The sequence below is a fragment of the Malurus melanocephalus genome, unplaced genomic scaffold (assembly GCF_030028575.1).
Source record: "Malurus melanocephalus ecotype Western Australia unplaced genomic scaffold, MMel_1.1 scaffold_110, whole genome shotgun sequence".
NCBI classification, from domain to species: Eukaryota; Metazoa; Chordata; class Aves; order Passeriformes; family Maluridae; genus Malurus; species Malurus melanocephalus.
The window spans coordinates 285349-298685 of record NW_026623342.1 but is presented as its reverse complement, the minus strand read 5'-3'; the positions used below and the strand labels follow the sequence as shown (position 1 = coordinate 298685).

Genomic DNA, 13337 nt, shown 5'->3' with positions numbered 1-13337 from the left:
TGCCCAAAGTATCAATGCAGTAAGAGATATTTAAATTCCTTAAGAATTCAGCACTTCTCCCAGATGCACTGCTTCAGGCAACAGAGGAAGCTGAAAACCACAGTGAGGTCACTGGCCAYGAACACCTCCCGAGGTGCAAGCTTACCTTTATTTAGCTCCTCCTGAGTCACTGCTAATACAGGCTAAATGAGCCCTCAAGGGTRCACCAACTAAGTTCTAGGTCAGAGTTTTCCCGTACTTAAAAGAAGCCCTGTAGTTTCTCACTCAGCAATATACAAGTAGTATAAATTATATGCTGCTGCTTAAAAATCGAAATTCCYAACCTTTCATTACTGGATTTCCCGAAGGTTTTGGCAAACCAGCTGGACGASCATTTGCAACACTCCACAAAAMTYTGGCATTTTATCCTGTCACGTTCYGTCTTTGTTTTACATTAGCGTCGCACGGCTCCTTTCACTAGGCAGGCAGACCATTGCTGCGGACCGGATGCTCTCAAGTGTGAGCGTTTGGGTGTTTCATTCCATGAATACTCCAGCAGCGCTGCGAATTAGCTGCTCTGGAGACTGCGTGCAGGGCTATGTTGCCTCAGCCCTTTTCCAGGGAGACACCGAGAACCTGAGTTTCTAAAAATATTTTAGTCAGCCTTAAAAACCCAACACCGCCGCTGGAAAGAGACYGCTGCGAAGGAACCTCAGCATTGTCTGTAAGTATCTGAAGGAAGAGAGCTAAGAGGATGGATCCAGGCTCTTATCGGTGGTGCTCAACAAGGGGGCAAAGAGCGGAAAATGAARCACAGGGAGTATTCCCAGAAAATGAGGAGGAACTGTACTCTGCGGGTGACCGAGCACTGGAACAGAGTGCCCAGCACTGGAGATAGCTCTGGGCGCACTCCTGTGCCACGTGCTCTGGAACGACCCTGCTGGAGCAGGGCGGCTGGACCAGACGCTCCACAGCAGTCCCTTCCAACCTGTCCCACCCTGTGGCTCTGTGTCCCGGGAGCCGCTCAGCGCCCACAGTCCCGCCGCGAACCCGCACCGGCGGAGGCGCCCCCGCCCGCTCTCGCTGCCCGGAGCACCGCGGCTGCGGCGGGGCCCCGGCCCAGCCCTCGCCGCACCAGGAGAGACCGCCGCGGGAAGGGGAAGGGGACGGGGAGGGGGAGGAAAAGGCAAAGGAGCCCGAGGTTACCTGTGGCGCCGCCGGGACGCGCTGAGCCGCACGGCCGCCGCTCCCCGCCCGCCCGCGCCGGCCACGCCGCGCCCCTCCCGCCCCTTTCCTGTTCCGGCTACGGCGGCCCGCACGCGCCACGCGCCGCGCTCGCGCTGCTCTGATGGGCGCGCGGGGCGGGCTCAGCCCGGGAGCTGTGAGGGGAGACCAGGGAGAGCAGCGACCAGAGCAGGGACCCCGGAGCAAGGGTGCATCCCGACAGGCTCCTTATGTCAGAAAACACTGACGGTTGGGTTTGGTGTTGTTCGGAAAACGGGGGTTTTTCGTGGGAGTTGCGAAATACTCCCCAAAGAGTTAAGARGATGAGAGTTTTCCCAGAAAACACRAGACATTSAGGGCTGGCGGCGGTGGTKTGGRTGATGGTGCTGGGTGGGRTAGCATTCCTTTGGAGGCTTGGAGGACTCCCACTCGTAAAAAGAATGCGTGTGTGGGCAGGCAAGGGCTGGGRTTGGGGTGGGTGGTTGTAAACTAGGGGTAAATGGCAGGGAATGTCGGGTTTTCACGGCATCCACAAAGCCTTTGCGGTGAACGCTGTTYGGTCAAACCTGTCATTATAATTAATGATCTGGCAGAAGAAAACTGCACTCTCTGCACGAGTGGACAAAGAGACAGTGAGAAAGGACTGAGATTACCATGAAGAAAGGCTTGAAACTTGCTAAAAACATGTTGCTTKCTTCTGAATAAACATACTGTGTTTTTCAAATGTTTTGCTTCACACCATAACTAACTAGTCATGAGCCGTTCACCAGTGTAAGTCCCAGGCATAGGMTCTCTTACATTTCCTCTTTACTCCTGCACCATTTCCAGAGTTTTTTCTCTACCATTGCATGATTAATATTGCTGGTACAGTGCGTGCAGTTGCGCTTACCCATCCCCACTGCCTCTGGAATTTGGCCTCTTGTGTGATCAGTTGCCAAGGTTTTTCAGCTTGCTGGAGTGTGAAGGCAGCGCTGAGTCCTGCCCTGAGATCTCGCTCTACTGATGATTTCTGAATGTTATGACAGTGACTTAAACTTAACATCCAAGCCATTCTCAGCCATCTTTCTCCTGCTGCCTGCACTCCTGACAGTGCCACCTTGTTCGCCAGTCAGGAGGTGACAGATGTCTCTTCTTTATGTCTAATACCTCCCACTCTCTGACTGAATTAAACCTCTTTGTTTGTGAGTTCGGCTGACTGAAGGACAGAAGGGAAGTATGCGTTGTGAACAACTCCAGAAATGGAGAGAGCCGCACATCAGAAGGTTATGGATTTGTTCCATGCAGTCACTTTTGAAGTACTGAAAAAATTCTGTGTCATTCAACCTTACTCTTTTTTTTTTTTTTTTTTTTCTTTTCCCCTGGCGAAAGAGAGGGGGGCTATAAATGCAGGAGTGGGTGGGGTTTTTGGTGGTGGTGGTTTTATGTTTAATGCCAATTCATTTTGCATGAATACTATTTACCACATGCCTTTCTGTTACTTCAGCAACACAATATTTATGCCTAAAATGTTAATGTTAGGCATTTGTTTGTGGAATTTAATTTTTTTTAAATGTTTTGAGATTACAGCTGCTACATCATGCAGCCTCCCTCTCTAGCCTCTTAAATGCATCCACTGTCTCTGTTTCATTGTGTCAAATCTGGCGTTTCCCCTCGCATCTTGTCAAGGTCATTTACAAACCTACRTGTCAGAGATTGGGTCACACAGAACTGCTTTTCAGTGCTGTCAATCTTGTTTTATTTTGAGTAGTTAACACACATCGGCTAGGCAAAAAGAATGCATTCCAGTAGAAACAATCCACCTAAAACACATATTTGTAGTAAAACTTGAGGTCAGGTCTGTTTTATCTGAACTGATCTCAGTATGTTTGTCTTATGGCAAAATTAAAGCACTTTAATAATTTTTTCCCACTCTGTTATTTAGTGTCTTAGTCCAAATATATATCCAACCATGGGCTCTGGAGTAGCTGTACCTACATAAAGCAAAGGTCGTGGTGACCCTTGTGGATGGCTTAATGAATGTGTAAAAATCGCTCAGCCTGTGGACAAATGGGAAGCATTAATTAGAGAGTCAGCAGAGAGCAAACCAGGAAGCAGTTTGATTGCTGTCTTAATACATCATGGAAATGCATCTTAACTATAGCCTGTAGCTCCAGGCCCCTGCTACTAAAAGGGTATGTTTGGAACTGAAAARATCATCTTTGTTGGGATTTTTTTGCTTATTTTTTTCTTATTYACAAGGGCTTTTTGGGAGGTGACAGCCTTTTCGTATGGAAAATAGGTGGATGAGGAATAGAATAAGATGGAAGTGGAAAAGCTTATGAAATAATACCACGTGCTTAACTGATGTGATTGGTGTTGTCCAAAAACTTCTTGATTGTTCTGCTGTGTCTGTGCCAGTGCAAATGCCTTAACATTTATGGGTTTGGAACCAGTAAGGAGCTGGCTGTCCATCCAGTTCTAGTCTCTTTGCAAGGCTTTATCACAGCTGTGTTGTGTGAGTTCAACGTTTTGCACTTAATGGATGTGATAGTGGGGAAGTGGGCAGGGAAGAGGCCCTGAGTATGATCCCGAGAACCACCCTTCTGTTGTCCTTCTAAGCTTGTAACCCTAAAAGTTTCTTGAGTTTTGGAAAGTTTTTTATTACCTTGCTTTTTAACTTTTTATTGAGAACAACTATTTGGTTAAAAATATTGTGTTTTATAAAATAAATGAAAACTCTGAAAGTTAAAAAARTTGTGGACAGCTGAAACCTCACACGAAACTCCCATATATTTCTTCAAAATCTCCAGTAATCTTTTTATTCTATTAACAACATTTCACAATTGTGAAGAAATCGCTGAATCAAGAATTCCTTGTTATTGTTCCAGTATGTTCTTCTTTTCAGTACTRTGCTGAACAAGTTGGCAGTTGCATATTTGATGTTATTCTATTGTAAATCCTAAAGATACATTTTAATGTATCATTTGTGTATTCTGTGGTGGTTTTCAAAATCCTTGGAATTCTATCTGGGAAAAAAATGTTATTAGTGGTTATGTCTGCCAAATAGCTGCAGGTTTTCAGCAACCTACAAGTTCAGCTTTGGAGGGGAGTTTTCATTTTTGTTTTTAAGTTAGCATATGTACGTAACAGTATTTAAGTAACAAAATATATAAGAATATGTGGCAGTACACAATTCCTTATGTAAGAATCTCCAGGACCTTCTCCTGTGCTCCTCTCTTTATGRGCTCATTCTCATGTCAAAAAATTATTTTCTGAAGACCTCTCTGAAACAGAGAGATTTTGACTGAAAAAATAATTATCTGGGAGCTTCACAGCAAGAGCATTAGATSCTTTTGTGCTGTGCTTAGCTGCACAGATGTCTGGGGAAGCACTAACTGCCAGGGTGGGGCTTTGACTTGTGTCATACATTTTCTTGCAAGTCGTGGATATAGTCATGACCTTCTTGCAAATAATTTCTGAAGAATAAGCCCTGAAATGATAAAATAGTAAAGAACAGAAATCAAATATTAAAGTTATTCTATTTCCCCCTGCTGAGCATCTTTTGCTTTTAGCCTGATCTGTCAGTTTTTGAAGTCTGTGGAAAAACTCCCTACGGATTTGAGCATGTGATCACAGATACTTGTAAACCAAAAACCTTGAAGTTTGGGTYTGCTGCAGTTTTTGTGTCCAGTAATTTTGATTGTATTTTGTGTTCTTCAATGCTTATGGTGCATCYAGAATATCAGTATTGAAGATAATTTGTAAACTGTTAAGCTGTGCTTGATAATGTAACCACAACACAGGAAACATCTCGGTGTAAGGTGTATGTGGGGGTTTCAGAGGCTCATTGTCATGAGCATAAAGGAACAATGATTTGAGGTGAAACTCCAGTGACCAAGTGACTGGGTAAGCACCRGGGAAAAACCCTGATCTGGATCTGGGCCTGTCAAAGGAGAAAGATGAGCCTTGGGTCCAAGGGTGAAATTCACCCAACAGGTTAATGGAAAGAGCTGGCTGGATCACTACAAACATCTCATCACCCTGAGAGGGACACTGAAGTCATTATGGGATGCAGGGACAGAGATTCTTGGGATTGGGCAAGACTTACTATCAAATGTTTACGGGAAGGACCACAAAGCATAAAAGGAGGATCAAGGTGATTTGAGAAGGGGCAAATGTGAGAAGATAGGGAAGAGGGCCAGTTGCAAGGCTGCTGGTAAGTAGTTGAACTCTCTGCTCCTTTTCCAGCCTTGTTACTGTACTCCATTTGTAACTTCGTGGATGGGGATCTGACTGTTCTGTGTGGATGGACAAGTAAGTGCCAGCAGCTGGAGAGGGCCCAGGGGTCACAGGGRTCCGTGCTGGTGATACCAGTAGCTGGAAAAACAAATTTGTGGAGGTCTGAGTGCTGGCAACTGGACTGGTGGCCAAAGGTATGTCATCGGTATCTGTGTGTCTGAAGTGACAGCAACTGGAAAGACTGGAGTGTGTGCATGTTGTGAGGGTGTGTACATTTGGATAATTACTAAGGAATATTAAGCTGAAGATCCAAGCCAGCTGTTGGAAGGACCCATGGAACTAGGGAATAAGCTGTGAGAGAGCCTGTTGGTATATGAGGCAACTGTCAGATCATGGGATTGAGGAAGTGGATCTGGATTGACTAAGAGCAGTTGCCAGAGAGAGCYRAARGGTGTGTGTCAGTRTGWGCATGTSWGCAYGTGGTCCAGTGGGTCTGGGAGCCTSTGTGGGGACACCGGCTTCAGGGTCTTTTATGTGCAGGTGCCAGCAACTGGAGACACCAGAAGATCCAGCAACCAGTTACTGGCCAGATGGAGTGGCTAAGAGCAGCTGCTGCAGGGATCTGTATTACATGCATGTATGCATTCCTTGCTCACAGGCTTTCACCCTAATCAGCCAGATGGGGGAACAGGATGTGGGTGTGGGTGCTGTTGGTGRTTGCATGACGGCTGTGTTTTGGTCTGTGTATCTGTGACGGGCTCTCTGTGTGTACTGTACACCTCCACCTATTGAGAAAAYGTGCTCAGCCTCACTGCTGCAGGATCCAGAGCAAGATTTGGTAACCTCTAGTAATTATTGCTGTTTGGGTGTTGTGGTGCTATTGGACACAGAAAGGCTGAGTTTTCAGGAAAACAGTATAAGCAGAATCAAAGAATACTAGAAAATAATGTGAAGAAAATGAGTGAGAAAAAAAAAAAAAAAAAAAAGCAGAATCAAAGAATACTAGAAAATAATGTGAAGAAAATGAGTGAGAAAAAAAAAAAAAAACCCACTCCAGAGAAACCTATTCAGAATTGTAGAATAATATGCTTTGTTATATAGCAAGGTTATACATACACAATACAGTAATAAGCCATTATTTTATACATTGCTGTAGATGCTSTTAACTGAAAGATGCTTAAGGAAGAKAATAACAGCATTTATTCATGCATGRCATGCTTTTCAGTAGCATAAGTTATTATGTATCTTCACAGGAGCCTTTACTACATAATTAAAAGGTGTCCCCAGATGGAGATTCTGTTCCTTTGTGCCATAGAAATACAATAGTTAAAATGTCTGAGTACAGTTTATCATCTGTGATCTGAGCATTTATTTACTGCTAAAAGTTGCCGAAGAGATTCTGTGTCATAGAATGTGTACATTTTATGTGTGTCTAAAATACAGGGGCAACAATTAATCAGCAACTTTCTGCTTAATTAGAAAGTTATCTTTAAAAAACACAGAAGCAATAGTTTCCTTATTTGTTTGTTCTTTTTTCCCACATTTTGTTGTCTAAATAGAAGCCTGAATCTCAAATGYCCTGGCTCAGTCAGCAGAAGTGGACTAACAACTTTACTGGGTTAGCRCTGGGGTTTTCAATACTCATTGCCTTCACTTCTTTACCTGAGCCAACCATCCAACACTTACTTGCAATGAGAAAAATTCATGGTGAAGAATGATGTTTGTGGTGGCAGCATGTTCTCTTCCATTTTTAGGTACAGTGTTCTGTAAAAGGGATTTTGCACTAGGATGATCTCTGTTGTGGCACTTTAATTTGGGCTGAACACAGGACTGGATTTATGGCTGGCCATCTTTCCCTTAGACGCAGCCTGCTCCATTTAGTACTCTGCTTTGCTTTGTCCTAACAGAAGAATGGTGCCACTTTAGYTTGTGTATTTTGAAAATGGATTGTAATAATGGCAGTCATAGCTGCTTAATGTACTATTAGAATGAWTTTTTTGAGTTCATATGACTTTGCAAAGCTAGGGCACTTAAAAGCTGGATTCAAAAAACATGTGTGAGTGCTGTAATTTTTGCTGTATCTTAGGTTCTCTGCTGAATACAGGAAATAAKTGGAAGGCATGCATTTGGGAAATTGTCTTTCTAATCCCAAGTTTAAAATCAAATTTTTTGAGCCTAAATGCCTTTTAAATCACTGAAGCTGATGAATACTTAGCATCTCATAATCTAAGCCTGCTTATTTATATTCTYCAGTCCAGATCTAGTGTTCCCATGCCATTTTAAAAGCCTGTCTTTAATGTAAGCTTGAATTCTGACCAGTAAAGCTTTTATGAATGCCATTAAGGTAATGTTAGAAGTAAACCTGTTCTGACACAAGGGCTGGCTCACAGATAAAGTTGTTTACTGCATGATCTATACATTAAAAGTATTGCTGTATTTCTCTCTGTCACTTTCTGGAAAGAAATAGCAACATGTGTGTCRGGTAGCTCTTGGGATGTGCCACAGCTGCTTGTTTACATTCTGCAGAACAGATTATGTCCAAAATGTGTTGTACTAATTGCAYATAACCAGATAAACTCTAAACCTGCATGTAGCACTTTTAATACTTAGGTAAGCTACACCTCTGCAACTGCTTAGCATATACAGGGCTTCTCAATACCCAACAGCCCAGCTCTAATCTTCAGGACTTCTTTTAACACTTCTAGTAGTAGAAGACCTGTTTTGATAAACTACTACACTGATGTCCTCAACTCTTGGTAAATTATTGCTGCTTMGAGGTGTGCTTGTTTCAAAACTGTGGTACAAAAGTAGCCTCATACAGTGGACAGATGCTACAATAATATTTAGCATTACTGTCATTATGTTTTCTGCTGGSTGTTATGTATTAAATTTGGATAGTATATCTCTTGTGAAATAGAACACTAGTAGATAACTTGAAAACCTGGCATGGCCAGGTTTTTTTCCGATCAGACTAATTTCCTTTGAACCTGAAGCGCATCCATCAGATCTTGTCAGCAGCACAATGAGGCACCTACTGTATATTGTCAGTGGAATACCAATTAGCCTTTAATTTTACCGTGCACCCAATCAAAAGAGCTATTGCTTTCACATGATGGCAGAAGGTCATTAAAACAAATGATCTTGCTGCCAGACAATGACAACAAAACCACAGCTCAGTAAGTAGTRTATCTGTTATAGGGCACTGACAGCACACTAAATGCTGTGCTGTCGTTGCTTTTTCAGGTGGTCCGATGGCCTGAGAGCTGCAGCTAAAATTCTGTCTCTTAACCTTTTCAGATACAATTTATTTGCCTGAAATGTTCAAATACACAGGTACTTTTGATGTCATAACTGTCAAATTCTGTAGGTCTTCCTTTGYTTTCAGCTGTGCTTGCTGTTTTACTTCTTAACAATCTTTTCCAGGAAAAAAGCAGCCTGTCCTTTAATGTCCTGGATGGTTTTTCTTCAGCCCTGCAAAGTGAGTGCTGGTGCATTACTTAWGATGTTACAGTTTGTCTGGGTTCAGTCATTGAGATTCTCTGAAGTGTTTCACTTCATGCTCTGCTGTGAGATATGAGCAGTTCAATGTTGTCTTCTGTTTGGGACATAAGAGAATTTCCAGGTTCTAATTTTCTCATGTCTCTCATCCTACCCACTTTTGAACTTTCTTCTTCCCTGTTTTTCTTCCTTCAGCTTGAGAGCAAGCTTTTTCACAAAATTCCAAAGTAATCCAGTTGCTACTGTATGATTGGAGGGTGCTATTCACAGATCTGAGTCACACAAAGTTACTAAAATGTATTAATGTTTTWACATTCAAAAATTAACAAAACTCTACATACTGATAACAGATACTAATTCTCCTGTCATTTATGTTTTTAAGATATCTGTGCAAAAGTAAAACAGAGAAACAAAATTGGTGCATGAGTGAACATGAGTGACAACCAAAAAAAATCCTTCTCTGTATGTAAGAATTTCAGTTGAAATCTTTGCAATTTTTTTCTGTGCTGAGTTTTTCCACTGATTTTGCTCAACAATATAATGAGCACTGGGAGCTCCTGCAGAGCTGCTGCATTTATGACAATCAGAAAAAAGGGATTTTTACTCTTGCTGCAAAATAGTCTAGGCACCCAGTTTGTGGTCTTTTTCTAACTAATTTCTTAAAAAGGAAGAATTTGTACTGATAGTAAATGGTCCTGTGTGAGGTTCTTAGCCTGTCTGTAAATCAGGTAGCAAGTGAGCATCCAGAAAATGAGTATTGTGTAATCATTGACCCGATGACCAGAACTCTTATTCCTCCTCCACAGCTGTGGAAAGTTTWTTTTCTACAAAGCGTCACTGGAATGTTATTACCAGGGAAGAAAAAAATGTGATGCAGCAATTACACAATTCCACTGTAGTCACTGAGCCTCCTGGTAATAAGCAGATCTCTTCATAAGTGGTGTCCCGAGAAAGGATGGTGCAYTCAGTCTGCTTCATTCACCAAATGCAGAGATCAGATGTTTGGGTTGGACACTTTCAGATAACACGACAACAATTGCCTGCACCATCTGCTGCAGCAGATCCTGAGTGGGTGTCCTGGCTTCATGGAAWGGGAGTGTGTGCTAATTTAGTGCAGCACAGCTCCAGAAAGTCTGTTTTTTCACTGAGGTGCATTCTARATGCTTTACCTGAAGCCATTGACCCAAAGCCCAGGAATTGACTTGCACTAACTTTTACAAGTTGGTGAAAGAATGGGGCAAAAGTGAGACCTGAAGTGAGAAAAGTCCTGTCGTCCAGGGAAAATGTTTTAACTAACAGTGTAATTTGCAGGAAARGGAGAAAGGTATTTTTTCATTATCTCATTTCTCACATTGCCAACTCAAATTTGGTGGATCAGAAAAACCTTCGGGTATTCTCTGTGCTCTGTCTCCTGAATAGCTGCAGCTTAAATTGTAGAGGGGAATGGACACATGTAAGAATTTACATTAAATATGTGTTGGGTGCAAAAACCTTAATATCTACCTGTTGTGAATTCCTTACTCCAWTCTGAACTTGGTTTTCTGGTGTTTGTTGTAAAACCCTGAGGTACTGCTTATTTRATGTCTTTGAAAGTGAATATCAGTGTTTGTGTCTTTAAAATACATTTTTAATGCTTGCAGTTCCAGGGCGAAGAAAGAAAATTTGATTCACATGCACTTTAGTATTTCAGAAATTAACATGGAAAAGAGAAGGACAAATATGACTAATCGTAATTATTAAAAAACAGTGAGCCAAATGCTGAAAGCAGGCCTGAGTGACTAAAAGTTTCCACTCTTTTAAGATTAGAAAAATAATAAAGTTTGGCTTCCGATATCAGATGATTCAGCAATCTCTACTTTCAGATTTTTTTGCAAACATGAGCTCGRAAACTCAAAATAGACTTTTTCAAATAATTCATAAAGTTGAACACCAGATATTTCTGGACYATATTTCACATTTTATAATGTATTTATTTCTGGATTCATGGTAAAACCTCCACAATCTCTAGCACTGCAGTCAGAAGGCAGAGAAGGTTCCTATAGAAAGACACAAAGATGCAAAATGAAGAAATATCTATACTGCATTTAGAACAGTGTTTGCTGTATTATTTTATGCAGATGCTCCCTTGATCACTTTGTCCTGTGACCAGCATATACCACTCTTCTTTTTTACCTATTTTATGCTCCTTACCCAAAGATGCTGGAATTCTTGGGGTTGACCTATGCAGGGCCAGCATTTGGGCTTTGATGGTCCTTGTGGCTCCCTTCCAACTCASGATATTCTGTGATTCTGTGTTTCTTTATCTGAGTTGTTTTGATGTAGGGATGGCAGGTGTGAACAGGCTCTCAGCTTTCTAAGCAAACAGCACACGAGGCTGCTTTAGTCGAAAAGCCAGAGACCAYATTAGCAATTCACTGGGTCAGAACTTGTCTCTCCAGACTTGTTGAAGAGCTTATTAGTCCAGGGTTGGTGCCAGATACTAATGCAGTCACATACATGTCATCAAAACAAGATTGTATCTGCCCACAAGGTCACACAAAGATTAAAAGTAAACTCTTCTTTGTGGACAGCACATTTCAGGCACTACAAACTGTGCTCAGTAGGTTTGGGAGTCAAAGCAATTTGAGCAGTCAAATATGTAAGCCATACATACATACATACATACATACATACAAAATGTGTTGCTTGGGATGATTTGGTTGAAGATTTAAAGGTATGAATTAAGTTTCCAGTATCCTCTTGACTCTAGGTAAGGCCTTCCTGTCACCTACGTGAGCTGAAACGGATTAACCACTGAGTTATTATTGCTGGAAGTTTGTTCARGTACCAAAATAGTGAAAGCCCTAGTGTTTGGTTTTGTGCCTCTTGGCAGCAGAAATTTATCTTGTGCCTAAGTCAGGAATCAATCTGAGGGGTAGGGAAGGGTGATGGTAGTGGTCACAGAACTTGTCAAAAACTTGTGGCTTGCTGAGTAGTCGTAGAGATGGAKCAGATCATTTTCCTAAAATAAATAAGTGGAGAATCTGATATTACGCTGATCTGTGAAGTCTGGTGCCTTCTGAAGTCTTGCTGGGCCCTACATGATTTTGTTCCACTCCCTCTTGAACAAGTCTTTTGTAAACAGGCATGTTTTTCCTTAACTTTTTCTCCATAGTAATCACTCACCTGAGTTTGGTTGCCTACTCACATAACAGGAGGTTCTGGACATTAGTCTTTCTCATTCCTACTAAAATTAAGTAATACACAACCTTGTTTCCAACTGGAAGAGGAGGAAATCTCTGTTGCTAACAGAATAATGGCAAACAAAAGCCATTTTAGAATAGAATATTATTTATGGAATACCCTAGCTTTCCAAATTCTACTGTAAATAACWTTGTTAATCATGACACAACTCTTACTTTAAGATGTTAATTTTCACTTTTCTATGGTAATAATTTTGTGCCTGAATGCATATCGTACAAGTCCATGCAGGCTAGATATTGTTCATTTGAAGCTGAGGCAAATGTTGGGAGAGATTGTCAATAATTATTKTTCTATATATGTGTACTATTCATTCTAATTATGGACAGCTGAGAATGCAGCTGCAAAATCATCMTATCATTCAGTTTACTGTCAGTGTTCATTACTGGCAAGGTCTTCTAATTTTTAGAATACAGCATTTTAAGCTCTCTCTATTCCTTGTGTCTCTCCACAGATGTTTYGAACATTATTTTCAAAAACTAAATTTTACAGACTCTGGACACAATATTTTTATATTTAGGGTCTTTTTTTGTGGAAAAATAATAATTTTTGAAGAATATGTATGCAAACATTTTAATAAGGCAAACACTTATAATTAGGAACTGACAAGCCGAGAGTTTAAACAATTCTACCATCTTCCTTGAAAATAGATAAATAGCAAGCAAARCCAGTAAAGCAGCTCTAAAATGTTGCTGGGTCTGAAAGCTTTAAAAATGGTAAAATGGTAATGAATTCTTTGGACCAGAAGGTTTGTTTCTGAACAGAGGGGGGAAAAAGACACATATTGCTTATCAAAGAAAAGAATGAAATGMTACTGCCAATCTTTAATATTTTGGATACTGTAATCTTGTGGAAGCTTTAGTAGGTCTCGATTATTAATATCTAAAACTCCTTTTTTTTCTTTTTCCTTGCAAATAAATCTTCTAAAAGCAGTTTATCTGTGATGTCTTTAACCACATTTGCAGCAGTTATTTTGACTGAAAGCTTCTTCTCTACAGTTATAAGAAAAACATGGCTAATAACTCTTTCTCCTAAAAACATCCCTTTGCTACAATTACAACTGTGTAATTTAAGATGTCTCTATGTAGAAAGTCTGATGGTTTTAACACTTCATACTCCAAAAGGGACAAAGCAGCATTCTTTTCCTTTCAGTATTTTCTGCTCCCAAGGCAGTTTTG

General features: G+C 41.2%; 1 protein-coding gene across 3 annotated transcripts in view; it reads right to left on the bottom strand.

Annotated features, from left to right (window-relative positions):
• The window catches only part of SLC39A6 (solute carrier family 39 member 6), a 17265-nt gene extending 16013 nt beyond the window's left edge, over positions 1-1252 (bottom strand). Inside the window, exons 1-2 of one of the 3 annotated variants that reach the window (XM_057369437.1) lie at positions 1186-1252; positions 324-623 (exon numbers count right to left, since the gene is read on the bottom strand). The gene's annotated coding sequence lies outside the window, so the exon portion shown is untranslated. Of the gene's footprint in view, positions 1-323; positions 873-1185 lie in introns of those variants that run through there. The other 2 variants (XM_057369439.1, XM_057369438.1) reach the window with 2 other exon arrangements.
• Between the last annotated feature and the right edge of the window lie 12085 nt (positions 1253-13337).